The sequence below is a fragment of the Cannabis sativa genome, chromosome X (genome assembly GCF_029168945.1).
Source record: "Cannabis sativa cultivar Pink pepper isolate KNU-18-1 chromosome X, ASM2916894v1, whole genome shotgun sequence".
Lineage (NCBI taxonomy): Eukaryota > Viridiplantae > Streptophyta > Magnoliopsida > Rosales > Cannabaceae > Cannabis > Cannabis sativa.
In genome coordinates, this window is record NC_083610.1 from 57,992,740 (window position 1) to 58,005,355 (window position 12,616).

Below are 12,616 nucleotides of genomic sequence, written 5' to 3' on the forward strand. Positions count from 1 at the left end.
AACTTAGATATTTAATTTTCATATTAATTAAATGTATTAAATTCAAGAAATAAATAATTAAGTGTAGAGAAGGCTTAATTATTAATCTCTAGTTTAATACTAGGAAAAATATACTTAAAATAAATTGTACCAAAATTAATTATATAATTAATTTCACAATTTATAATATTTTCCTATTTAATATTAGAAATAATAAGTAGTCTAGAAATTACTATCTAGAAAATATTTTATTGACTAAGTATCTTTTCCACAAAATTTGAAAAAATATCTAATTTAAGTTGTATTAGAAAAAATCTAGAACTTAAATATTTTCAAATTTAAATTTAATTAAATATAAAAAATTAAGTTGTAACCACTTAATTCAAAAATATTCCATTTTAAGTTAATATTCGAAAAGATACTAACCTAAAAAATATCTAAAGAATCTTAATAACCAATGCCTAAAATTCCTCAATTTAATTTTGAAATTTTAAATCCAAAAGATATTCAGATTTAAGTTGGTTAGTTGTAGATAACTAAATATCAACTTAAATAGGAATATTTAATGAAAAATTTAAATTAAGCTTCAGAAAGAATCTAGATGGTTATAATTCTATATTTAATTAAATACAAATAAAATACATATAGTTTAACTTAGAATAAAAAATTCTTTAAACTATAATTTTCTTAAATTAATTTCAAAATAAATGAAATTAATTATGTTGCTAATCAATTTTATTAGGTTAAACTAGTGTAATTAACCTAGTACAGTTATTCAAATCAGGCAAATGGGCCTTCACAATTGGGGTGGTTTATGTGAGGGGGTGTTGGGTTCAGTATGTCGTACCCACTTCTATGGCTCCCAACTCTCACACAAGGCCCAAAAGAGAGGAATTTAATCTTAAAATGAACAACTGTTATTAATTGAATAGGCCCAAAAACTAAATGGGCCTAAATAAAATCTATCAAGAACTATGATATTTTATTTAGCAACAACAACCTATATGCATCTATAATGAAATTAAACACATAGGCTCACACAGGAACACTTTGGATGGGTCCTATCATGTTGCTAGGTCATACACAGATGAAAGAAGATTGTAAATATACCTGTTACAAATTATTTACTTGACCAAGGGAGCCATCAGATCATTAGATCTGGCAAAAAGTAACCATGGCTATTTGCAATCAAGTAATAATAGGTTTTGAAAACTTACACACAAGCTAAAACACATACTCCTGCAACAATGTTAGTTGGATAGTTGGATGTAGGATTTATTTAATTTTAAATTAAATTATTAATTTCGAAATAATTAATTAAATAAAAAATAATTTTTGAAAATTTAAAAAAAAAATTTGAATAATTCGAAATTTTAAAAAAAATTAAATTTAAAATTAAACCTACAATTTTGAAAAAATTAGGTTTCAACCAACCTAAATATCATTTCAAAATTTGCTAACTACTTTTAAAATTTAAATGTTATTTTATAAATAAAAATTAAATAAAAAATTAAAAAAAGATAAATGAATATCTTTTTTAGATTTTAAATGTAATTTAAATAAATAAAATAACAAAATTTAAAAGTTAGCAAAATATCTTATATCTTTTTAAAATTACATGATTATAGTTATTTTATTTTAAATTTAAATAAGGTCAAATTATTTAAAAAAAAAGATAAATTTAAAATATTTAAAATCTGACCTTAAATTTAAAAATAAGATAAGATATAATCAAATTTAAAAATAAGATAGATTATTAAGCAAATAAGATAGATACTAACTATTTTTAAATTCAAATTACACTAATATCTTGAATTAAATTTAAAAAATATTAAATTAATTCATAATGATAATTAGAATTGAATTAGGAATAGTAATAGTATCAATATAGAACTACACAAAAAATCGGAAGTTAATTCCATGAAAAAGCATGAAAAATCGAAGAAAAACGAAAAAATTGTGAGCTGTACGGACAGTTTTCGCGATCGCAGGAAAATTTCAGTACAACTCCGATTTTTCTGAATTTTCAAAAAATCATAACTAATTCAAATTAAATCGAAATTGAGTTCTGTAAAAAAGTAACTTGCTTAATTTTTTCCATACTATCCAATAAAAATAATTCCAGAAACAGATATTCAATTATTTTTAACGAAAATTCACAAACACCAATCAATCATCAAATAACACTCAATACAACATGATACCATCCAAAAACAAACAAACAATCGTTTTAAAGTCCAAATTGCTTGCAAGTAAATCAATTACCATGGCTCTGATACCAATTGTTGGAATTTATTTTACCAGGATCTTAGATCTACTCACAAGTATGTTTATTAACACCCTAAATATGAACTTTCTAAAACGATGAAATAAACACATATAAAGTTTAGGAAACCTTACATTGGGTGCAGCAGAATTAAATGACTCCTTCCGTTCAGATATCTAGCCCTTGATTTCCTTCTGTAGCACAGCATTATCAATATCTGAACCTGGATCTCTTTCTCTGAATCTTTGATGTTGAAACCTCCTTCTTGCTGAAAGTCTTTCTTCACGATCTTCCTCACTATGATTGAGGTATCACTTGCTGTGTGTGGGCACTACTCATACACTAAGAATTTCGAAATCTCAATGAGGAAGAGAAAGAGAGTGGATTCGGCCAAAGATAGGGAGAGAGAAGGCTCAGGTTTTTCTCTGAAGGAAAAATAGAAAATTTAAGTGTAAATTTCCTGAAGCCTTCACTATCTATTTATAGCATTCCACTAGGGTTAGGTTTGAATTATTTGGCATTAAAATAATGAAAATATCAGTTTAAATTTCCTACAAAAGTGGTCGGCCCTATACATGTGGATTTGGGCCTCACTTTTTGCAATTTTGCAGTTTTATCTTTTCTGCATATGATTTTCTCAAAAACGCCAATTTTCTAATTCAACCTTTTAAATGTCAATTCTAACTATTTAATAACTATAAATAATTATTAAATAATATTGTCATTTATCATATTTATTAATTGAACCATACAAAGTATCATAATTAACAAATATGCCCCTAAAACTCTTTCTTTACAATTTCGCCCTTACTTAGTGAAAAATTCACAAATAGACATAGTCTAATTTGAGAATTATAATTGATTAATCAAAACCAATTATATGAGTCTTACAAGCAATATTATCTCAACTAGTGCGGGGACCATGGGTCTATATAACTGAGCTTCCAATAAGTAGATCAAGAATTTAGCATTAAAATTCACTAACTTGTTAATTCTTCGTTGAATCCACGCATAGAACTTAGAATTGCACTCTCAGTATATAGAATGCTCTATATGTTCCACCATATAGACGCATCGTTAGTTATCCATTGTTATAATCCTAATTTGATCAATGATCCTCTATATGAATGATCTACACTGTAAAGGGATTAGATTACCGTTACACCCTACAATGTATTTTATCCTTAAAACACTTAACCCCGTATAAATGATATTTCAGCTTATGTGAAATGAGTACTCCACCATTTATTTTTCGTTTGGTCAAGCTCGAAGGAGATCATCCTTTACTTACTATTCGCCAGATAGAAGCTATAGATTCCATGTTTATGTTAGCGCTCCCACTCAATTGCACTACCGTGTTCCCAAAATGTACGTATCACCCTGACCTAAAAGTAGGCTTAATTAACAAATCAAAGAACACGAATAGCCTTTCAAGATTGAGCCTAATCATAACAGGATTAAGAACATTTGATCTAGGATCAACTAGGCGATATTGACTTGAATAGATATTATGGTAAGTTTAATAAATCTAAGTCAAAGTTCAATATCGGTCCCTTCCGATGCCTACTCCATGCATCCAACCTGAGCTTTACTTTAACCAATGCTCTGAAAAGAACATAACACTTCTCCAAATGCAAGTAAACTCTGTTGTAGATTATCATATCAGTAAAACCCTATGTCTGATAAATCTAGGAAACTTTATTCACATAGTCATGTTTACTTTCCAATGTGTTGACGACACAATAAACAGGATCAAGTATGTGAAAAGGGTTTCAGATGAATTCATACATTATGTACATATAATCATGAAATAAATCATGTGAATCATGCAACATTAAATGTTATTTCTGACCTATATTAATAAGTAAATCTGATTATATTGAAATGAGTTTTATTTAGGGCATAAAACCCAACAGAAGGGTCCCAAGCAGGTAACTAGTATGATTAAGATTTCACTTCAGTTAGCAGAAGACATGGTCAGATCGGGCATTGAGTTTGTTGTTGGCAGACTTCGTAACTTGACACTACAATCTGATTTGTCAGCACAAGTTAAAGCTGCTCAATTAGCTGATCCAGAATTAGTGAAGATCCGAGAAGAGGTTTCAGCTAGTCAAGCCAAAGATTTTACGGTGTCAGATAGTGGGATGCTATTATTTAAGACCAAGGTTTGTGTTCCAAGTAGTGCGGAACTTAGAAATGAGATTCTTGAGGAGGCCCATACCACTCCATGTTCATTGCATATTGGCACTACCAAGATGTACCAAGATCTTAAACCCTACCTCTGGTGGAGCGGGATGAAGAAGAATATGGTAGAATTTGTATCCCGTGCCTAACTTGTCAACATATCAAGGCTGAACATCAGAAACCGGTAGGTTTATTGCAGTCATTGACACTTCCTGAGTGGAAGTGGGAGGATATCACCATGGACTTTGTGGTTGGATTACCTAGAACCATGGGGTTGCACGATTCGATTTGGGTTATGGTAGATCGATTCACGAAGTCTGCACATTTTCTACCGGTAAAAATAACCTTTATAGTGGATCAATATGCAGAATTGTACGTGAACGAGATAGTGAGATTACTTGGTGTTCCAAAGTCCATTATATCGGATAGAGATCCGAAGTTTACTTCTAAATTTGGCAGAGTCTTCAGTGAGCTAGGGGTACCAAACTGAAATTCAGTACAACTTTCCATCCTCAGACTGATGGACAGTCCAGAAGGACAATTTAGATACTGAAAGACATGTTACGAGCCTGTGTTATGGGTTTCGAAGGATCCTGGAGCAAGTACCTGCCACTGATAGAGTTCTCGTACAATAACAGCTACCAGAGTATAATAGGGATGGTTCCCTATGAGTTGTTATATGGCAGGAAGTGTAGGTCTCCCATTCACTGGGATGAAACAGGAGAAAAGAAATATCTGGGTCCAGAAGCAGTGCAACGAACTAATGAAGCTATAGAAAAGATTAAGGCCAGAATGCTTGCCTCTCAGAGTAGGCAAAAGAGTTATGCAGATCCAAAACACAAAAGTGTGGAATTTCAGGTAGGATATCATGTATTCCTACGAGTGTCTCCAATGAAGAGGATCAAATGTTTCGGGAAAAGAGGCAAATTATGTCCCTACGTTTAAAGGACCTTTTGAGATTCAAGAGAAGGTTGGACTAGTGGCATATCGTTTAGCTTTGCCTCCAGCTCTATCTGCAATTCACAATGTGTTTCATGATTCCATGTTATGAAAAGTACGTTTCAGATTCTGCTCATGTAATAAGTTATGAGAATCTTGAGCTATAATCAGACCTATCATACGAAGAACAACCAATTCAAATCTTAGACAGAAAAGATAAGGTTCTTTGGAATAAGACCACAGCTTTGGTCAAAGTGCTTTGGAGAAACAGCAAGGTGGAGGAAGTCACCTGGGAGTTAGAGTCTGACATAAGGGCTCAGTATCCAGATTTATTCAAGTTAGATTTCGATGACGAAATCCTTTTAACGGGGGGGGGGGGGGGTAATTGTAAAGACTGCTTAACTTTAATTTGGAAATTAGCAGATAATTAAGGTTTATTTATGGAACTAGAATAATAATTATGAATTGTCATTTTATGGAGATTTTGAATTCAGAATGAATTTTATATGCCATGTATGGAATTTTATATTTTTGCATGTTTTGTGCCCAGCAACATCGGAACGCGGCGTTTGGCCATTAGAATCACATTTTAGTATTTTTAGTATAGCGGGGCAGTATAGTTAGACATTGGGAATATCAAGAATAGTCAAGATTTTAGAATTGACCAAATTACCCCTAGGTGGTTGAGTGACTTTTTGGTTAAGTGGAGGGCAAAATGGTCTTTTGCCCTAATTAGAGTTTTGTCCTTTAGTGAATTTTATAAACATAATAATCTGATTATTTTTCAATTATTTAGAAGCTTTATGAACATATTCCTTTTATTCTAAGTTAGAAAAATCAAAAGAAAATAAAAACACACAATCTCTCTCTCTCTCTCTCTCTCTCTCTCTCTCTCTCTCTCTCTCTCTCTCTCTCTCTCTCTCTCTCTCTCTCTCTCTCTCTCTCTCTCTCTCTCTCTCTCTCTCTCTCTCTCTCTCTCTCCTTTAAGAAAACCAGCTAGGGTTGGGGGTTTATTTGCTGAATTCAAGGATTTCTAGCAAGTTCTTAGTGATTTCAAACCCAAGGTATTGTTCTAACTCTCTCTTGTTGGATTTCTTAAGGTTCAAGTTAGGTATCCTATGGTTTTTCTATGAAATTATGTTCTGTAATTGTTGTTGGTGTTTGTTGATGTTCTCTGAAGTTTGATTTATGTTAGTTGAGTTGCTTTGAAGTGGTTTTGAAGGTTGTGGTGAGATTTGAGCAAGCTTTGAGTTTAAGAACTCAAGCTTTGCTCTTTAATGGTAGATTTTGATTCTGAGCTTGTTTTGTTGTTTTGTTGCTTGGAATATGTTTATTATGGTATATAGAGCAGGTCTAGAAAATTTGGTAGAGTTTGGGGTTGAATTGAGGTTGTAGTGGAATTTTGTGAACCGGAATTCCGGTTTAGGGGGACCTGTAAGAACCGGTCGACTGGTTGGTCCCCAAGAAATCCCACGGAACTGGAATTCCAATTGGGGAACCAGTCTACCGGTTGGTGTAGTTTCGAGAACCCTAGTTTTTCCCCTTTTTGCGATATTTAGGGTATTGCCATGTTATTTATCGATAGGGAAACTTTTGGTTTCAAGTTTAAGTCCCTGAAAAGTGATTTAGCGTGTCACTCACCAGTTTTACAAATAATGTGATTTAGGGGCTTGTAATTCGTCGAGCAGCTGTTCCACTCAGGTTGGTCGGCACAAAGATTAGTATAATGATATGCATATGTATTTACATGTTTAGCGTGCATGTTAGTTAAGCCTGTTAGATTACATTATAATAGCGATATCCGTATGTTTAGTATTGTATTGGATATCGATAAATGTATGCTGGCTTAAGTACTATTCGACAATATCACATCGGTACGACAAGAGTACGACTAGCGTACCGAGTATAGGCTGATGTCATGGTCGATAGCACTGTACTACTTGATAGTATCACATCGGTACGACTAAAGTACGACTAGCGTATCGAGTATAGGCTGATATTATGGTTAGTAGTACTGTCGTACGAACGTTCTAGACTCAGCACCGTGTTGGACACGGGGATAGGGCTATGGTTGGGTGTATGGGTGCCTGATTATAATTCAAGTTACTGCTATGTTATTATTTATGTTGACTCACAGATATTGCTTGCATGTATAGGTAAGGGCAAGGCTAAGGTTGAGTAGTCGTGAGAGCGAGCAGATGGAGATTGTACATGTCGGGGTGGTTAGGCCTGGAGCGTACAGTCTTTGGGACATCAGGGCTTATTTTGTATAGTCGCTAGGCAACAAACTTTTATATATGCACAGTAAAACTTTTGTAAACAGGATCTTGTTTAATATAAGTATAGTATTTTAATGTTTATAATTAATTAAGTAAAATTTTAATTATTCACGATTTTCAATAAACTTGTTGATTAGCGACGAGCTGCATAGTTAAGTTAAAAATCACGTTAACATGCCTAAACTAGTAGGGTGTTACACAAACCTAGCTACTATAAGATGTATTTATAATCAATATTCACCTTATTGACAGCTCATACACGGTCTGAACAAGACCACAACTCACTAGAAAATTCCCTAAAATAAAACTTCAATTAGCCCAAGAATTTCTATTTTTGTACCTACTAAATTGTGAGCAGTAAGTGCGACTTTCCTTTTATAGAAAAGGATAGTTTAGCTTCGGTTTTCTCCGCAAGAAATTTGATCAAACAAAATGAGAAACTCACACAAGATCAGAATATCACAACTGGTTAGGTAGAGAAGAAATGAGTAACCAAACTTACCCTTTTTACCTTATTTTCTGTAAATAGGAAAGCTAGACAACTTTTCTTCCAAAGACAAATTGCTTAATATTAAATTCACACATAAAATAATAAAACCAATATTTACACATAGCCGAAATTAAACAATAAATTAATAAAATATTTTTATCAATTAAATATGTCAAAAATAGAATTAACAATTACAAATATACTTCACACAGTTTGATAAACTTTTATACATTTTTTAATGTTTTATTTACCAAAATATATTTTGTACACATCATGCATGTACTGTTGATGTCATTCATCTACAATGACACTCAACCCTTTTCCCCTCTCTTTATTGTCCTTTTTTTTCCAGTTTTCATTTGATTTATTTCAACACATCAAAATAAGGATTTTCGCCTAAAAATTGCTCCCCCACGATCTCCTACTGCCATTGAAGCTTCATTCTGCAATTTATTTTTCTATTTTTTTTCCTTATATCAATGGCTATCACCCCGTTCCTCCTCTTCTCCATCTCCTTCTGTGAAAAAATCCAATGTTTCTAAACCTACAACAATGGGTGTGAAATCACTGGGCAAAAAAAGTAAAGATAAATAGGTTATTGTGGAAGAAGATGACACTAACGAAGATTTTTTTTGAACCAGTAACAAAACATGAAGGTTCTTCTTTGAAGAAGAAATCGAAGAGGAATGAAGGTGATAAGAGTTTTATACCAAAAGTTAAGAAAGAGAAAAAGAATGTTAATGAAATGCTTAAGATTTTATTTCAGTTTCTTTTCTATTTTGCCTAATTTATAAATTTTGCCTATGTTCTTTTTAGTGTTTTTACATGTGATTTTGTTTTTAGGATTTCATATATTTTTTGTATTTTGTTGTTATATTCGCAATCTCTTGAGATGAATTCATCAATAGCTTCGTAATTTACATAATTTATTTCTTTATCAAACTGCCCATTGAACTGTATGAGAAATGAAATTTCTTTTGTTTCTTGAAATTTTTAAAAATTTAATTATGGTCAGCCAACTATGAGAAAACTGTAAATAAACTAAAACACAATAGGGCATTGAAAATACAGGCACACCATTAGCTATTTTTACTACTACAAAGTTAGCTTTTAGTGACATTCTATAGTGACCCGCACAAAAGTGTAGGTCACTAAATATTTGAATTTTTTTTAGTGACTCACATTATTAAGACAGTAAAAATTTAATAGTTGGGACCCAGATTGTGGGTCACTAAAACTATTCAAAGTGTTTTAAATTAATTTTTATTTTTTTTTAAAAAAAATAATAAAAAAGCTATAGTGTCACCTAATGCGTGAGTGGGAAAATTTTTCCACTCACGCAAAATGCATCACTAAAAATAATTAAAAAAAAATGAAGAAAAAATAAAAGGACAAGCGTGGTGTACGAGGATATTAATTCATTTACTTTTTATCCTTATTAAATATATTATAGGATTATTATATTAAAAATATATTAGATAACAAAACCCTATATTTTTAACTCAAAAGCAAAAAAAAAAACAACTTATTTTTCACGTCCTCTCTCAGTTGCCTCCTTGTCTTTGTCTTTCTTTCTTTTTTATTTTTTGTAGAAAGTCTTTCTTCAATCGATAGAGTTGCTGCCCAAATGCAACAACATACTCCGACCACCATTTCCCAAAACAAGCCATAAATTCGAGTTCCCCACTCCAAAAAATACCTAGACTCGCCTCTTTCTCTCCTTTTCTCTAGATAATCTCAGACTGATTTCTCTATTTCTTATGGGAATACGTCGGTGCTAATAGAGACACACTTCGATGATGAATTTGACCACTGATTCAAGATCTATGCCCCTTTTAACCCCAGACCTACCTCCTTTATTTTTCTCTGTCATGTTTCCCTCTCTTGGTGGTGGTGGCATTAGGTGAAGAATGGTCGATCGACGCTAGCAGTGGTGGTGAAGAGTTGGGATGGTGGCGTTGGGTGAAGAACGGTCGATCATCAATCTGCCTCTCTTCGATGTATATTTTTACTTCAGGTTGTATTGTTCCTCTTTTTGTTTTATTATTTTTGTTTGCTCTCTCTCTCACTATCCTTTGCCTTTTTACTTTTCTTTGCACGTGATAAAAGCAATGGCTGGAGATTTGGTTCTTAGTGGTGGTGGTGGGTTCGGTTCGGTTGAGCTGTATATAATTTTTTATTTTTCTGTTGGGTTTCAAAATATCTAGAAGTTTAAATGTTCATATTTTTTTTTCTTGATTTTGTGTGTCAGGTGGTGATGTATGACAATTTTTTTTGAGATGATGTATAGTATTTTTGTTTTGAGATAATGTATAACATTTTATTTGTAATAAATAATAGACAGTTCTTTAATTTTTAATTATCAACAAAAATGTTAAGTTACTTTTTCTTTTTAAAAACGATTAATGAAAAAAAAATTAATTATTAATTATTTTTAATTTTTTAATTATTGTTTTTATATAAAATACTTAAAAAATTAGATAAAGTGACACGTTGTGATGGTAGTTGTTGTCTTAAAAGTCCGACAAGGTGGGACTCTAATGTGATGTTTGCTTTGATATAATGTAATGTAATGAGAATGATAATTGTAATATAAATGATAATGTAATGGAATACGAATTATAATAGGAATCGTATTATGATGTTTGATTTAACTTTATAATGAACATTGTAATCAAATAAAATAAGTTATATATTGACAAAAATACCCTTAGTTTTATTATTTTTAATATTTAAAATTTAAATAAAAGTAACGTAAAAGGACAAAAGAGATATTTTATAACAATGTAATCATCATTACATTAGTTTTATAATGTAATGGGGATTACTATACATAGTGTAATGACCATTACAATATAAAGTCATTACAAAGCTTTAAAATGAAGCAAACAATGTAATGGTAATAATGATTCCATTACAATCTCTATTACACTAAACCAAACATACTCTAAAAGTTTACAGTGACACTCAATAAGGAACTCTAAAAGGTTTTTAGTGACACGCATTGAAAGGTCACTGAAAATTATCTTTCCAGTCACCCACATTAGCGAGCACAGTGAAAGGTCACTAAAAATCTTTAGTCCCTCGAAGTGTGTTACCGAAACTCATCTTTGTAGTAGTGTTTATATGATACATGTGTTGTTAGCCATCTATTTTACAACCTTAAATCAACAAATTTACCACAATAGAGTTTCTTTTATATGAGTCCCTGTATTGTCAATTCTGATCCCATATTTTATACATAATAAGATTTTAGTAACACAACTATTGGACAACACATAAACAACGTAATCGCAACTATGTATAAACAATGTGCTTGAATATTATATAAAAAAAAATTAACAAAGTATTATTGGACCGATGAACAACGACTTGTAGTTTGATAGTATTTTTTGAAGAAACAATTATAAGAACACTGTAAATCAAAGTAGACTCAACCATTATTAAAATATGAATAAACTTACCATATTAGAATTATTTTTATGAGATCCCTGTATTAGATTGTCTATATAAAATACTTGCAAATAAGATTAAAAAAAATGTAGATTGATCAGTGTGTAATTATTGATTCATCAATTAATAGAGTGTCAATAAAACTGACGGCCAACTATAATGCAACAACAGAAACAAAAATTTCAAAAAAACGTGGCTAGATCCATGTCGCGAGATGAATGCAAATTTAGTTTATTTTTCGTGATTGGATTTGACTAAATCCAAGATTGAAATTTTAAAAAATAACGTTAATGCAACACTTAAAATATTAACTATTGTAGTGATACATATTTTTTGGATTATACATGATTTGATTGATCGGGAACTCTAGATCTATTTTTTATAAGTCTACATACTATGAATCTGCAAGTTGATTGATTTTTCAAGGTTGAGTTTATGTTTCAAACTAGGTTTTTTTTTCCTGCAAAATCTTTTATCAATCGGTAGTGGTTGATCTTTGGTTTGATATTTTTCTTTTAATCAAGTGATTTCCCTGAAATAAATGGTGTTTCTTCGTTTGCAAGCGTTGATTCACCATTGTCGAGCTCCGTCGATTTCAGGTTGGAATCGTTTCTCTGGTGCAAGGAATGTGCAGCTGCAAGGGTAGAGTACATGTATTTTTGTTATTTTTTTTCTTGGACTGTATAAAAATTTATTAGGCCAGCCCATAATATATTTGTCATAGGGATTATCTCACAAATACACAAAAAAACAATAAAAAAATTACAAAAATACAGTTTCACAAAATTTTAAATATTTTTACGATTTTTTGATTTTATTTACAAAAAATACGGTCTATTTATGTTATACTTTTGTTAATTTGTTGTTGATTTTTTATTATCTGTATGCTATTTTTTGTTGTTGTTTTGATGTTATTTTCATGTTACTTTTATGTAGTTTTTTTTTTTGTTGTTATCGTGTTGTTTTTATGAAAAACCGTACAAATATAAAAAGAAAATCTGTAAACGTAAAAATGTAATTTTTTTT

General features: G+C 31.1%; 1 long non-coding RNA gene across 1 annotated transcript; it reads left to right on the plus strand.

Annotated features, from left to right (window-relative positions):
• The first annotated feature begins 8,737 nt into the window (after positions 1–8,737).
• Positions 8,738–10,499, plus strand: LOC115702571 (uncharacterized). Its single transcript, XR_009685156.1, has 2 exons — positions 8,738–10,137; positions 10,247–10,499. It is a non-coding gene; the product is annotated as an uncharacterized LOC115702571 (long non-coding RNA).
• The last annotated feature ends 2,117 nt before the right edge of the window (positions 10,500–12,616 follow it).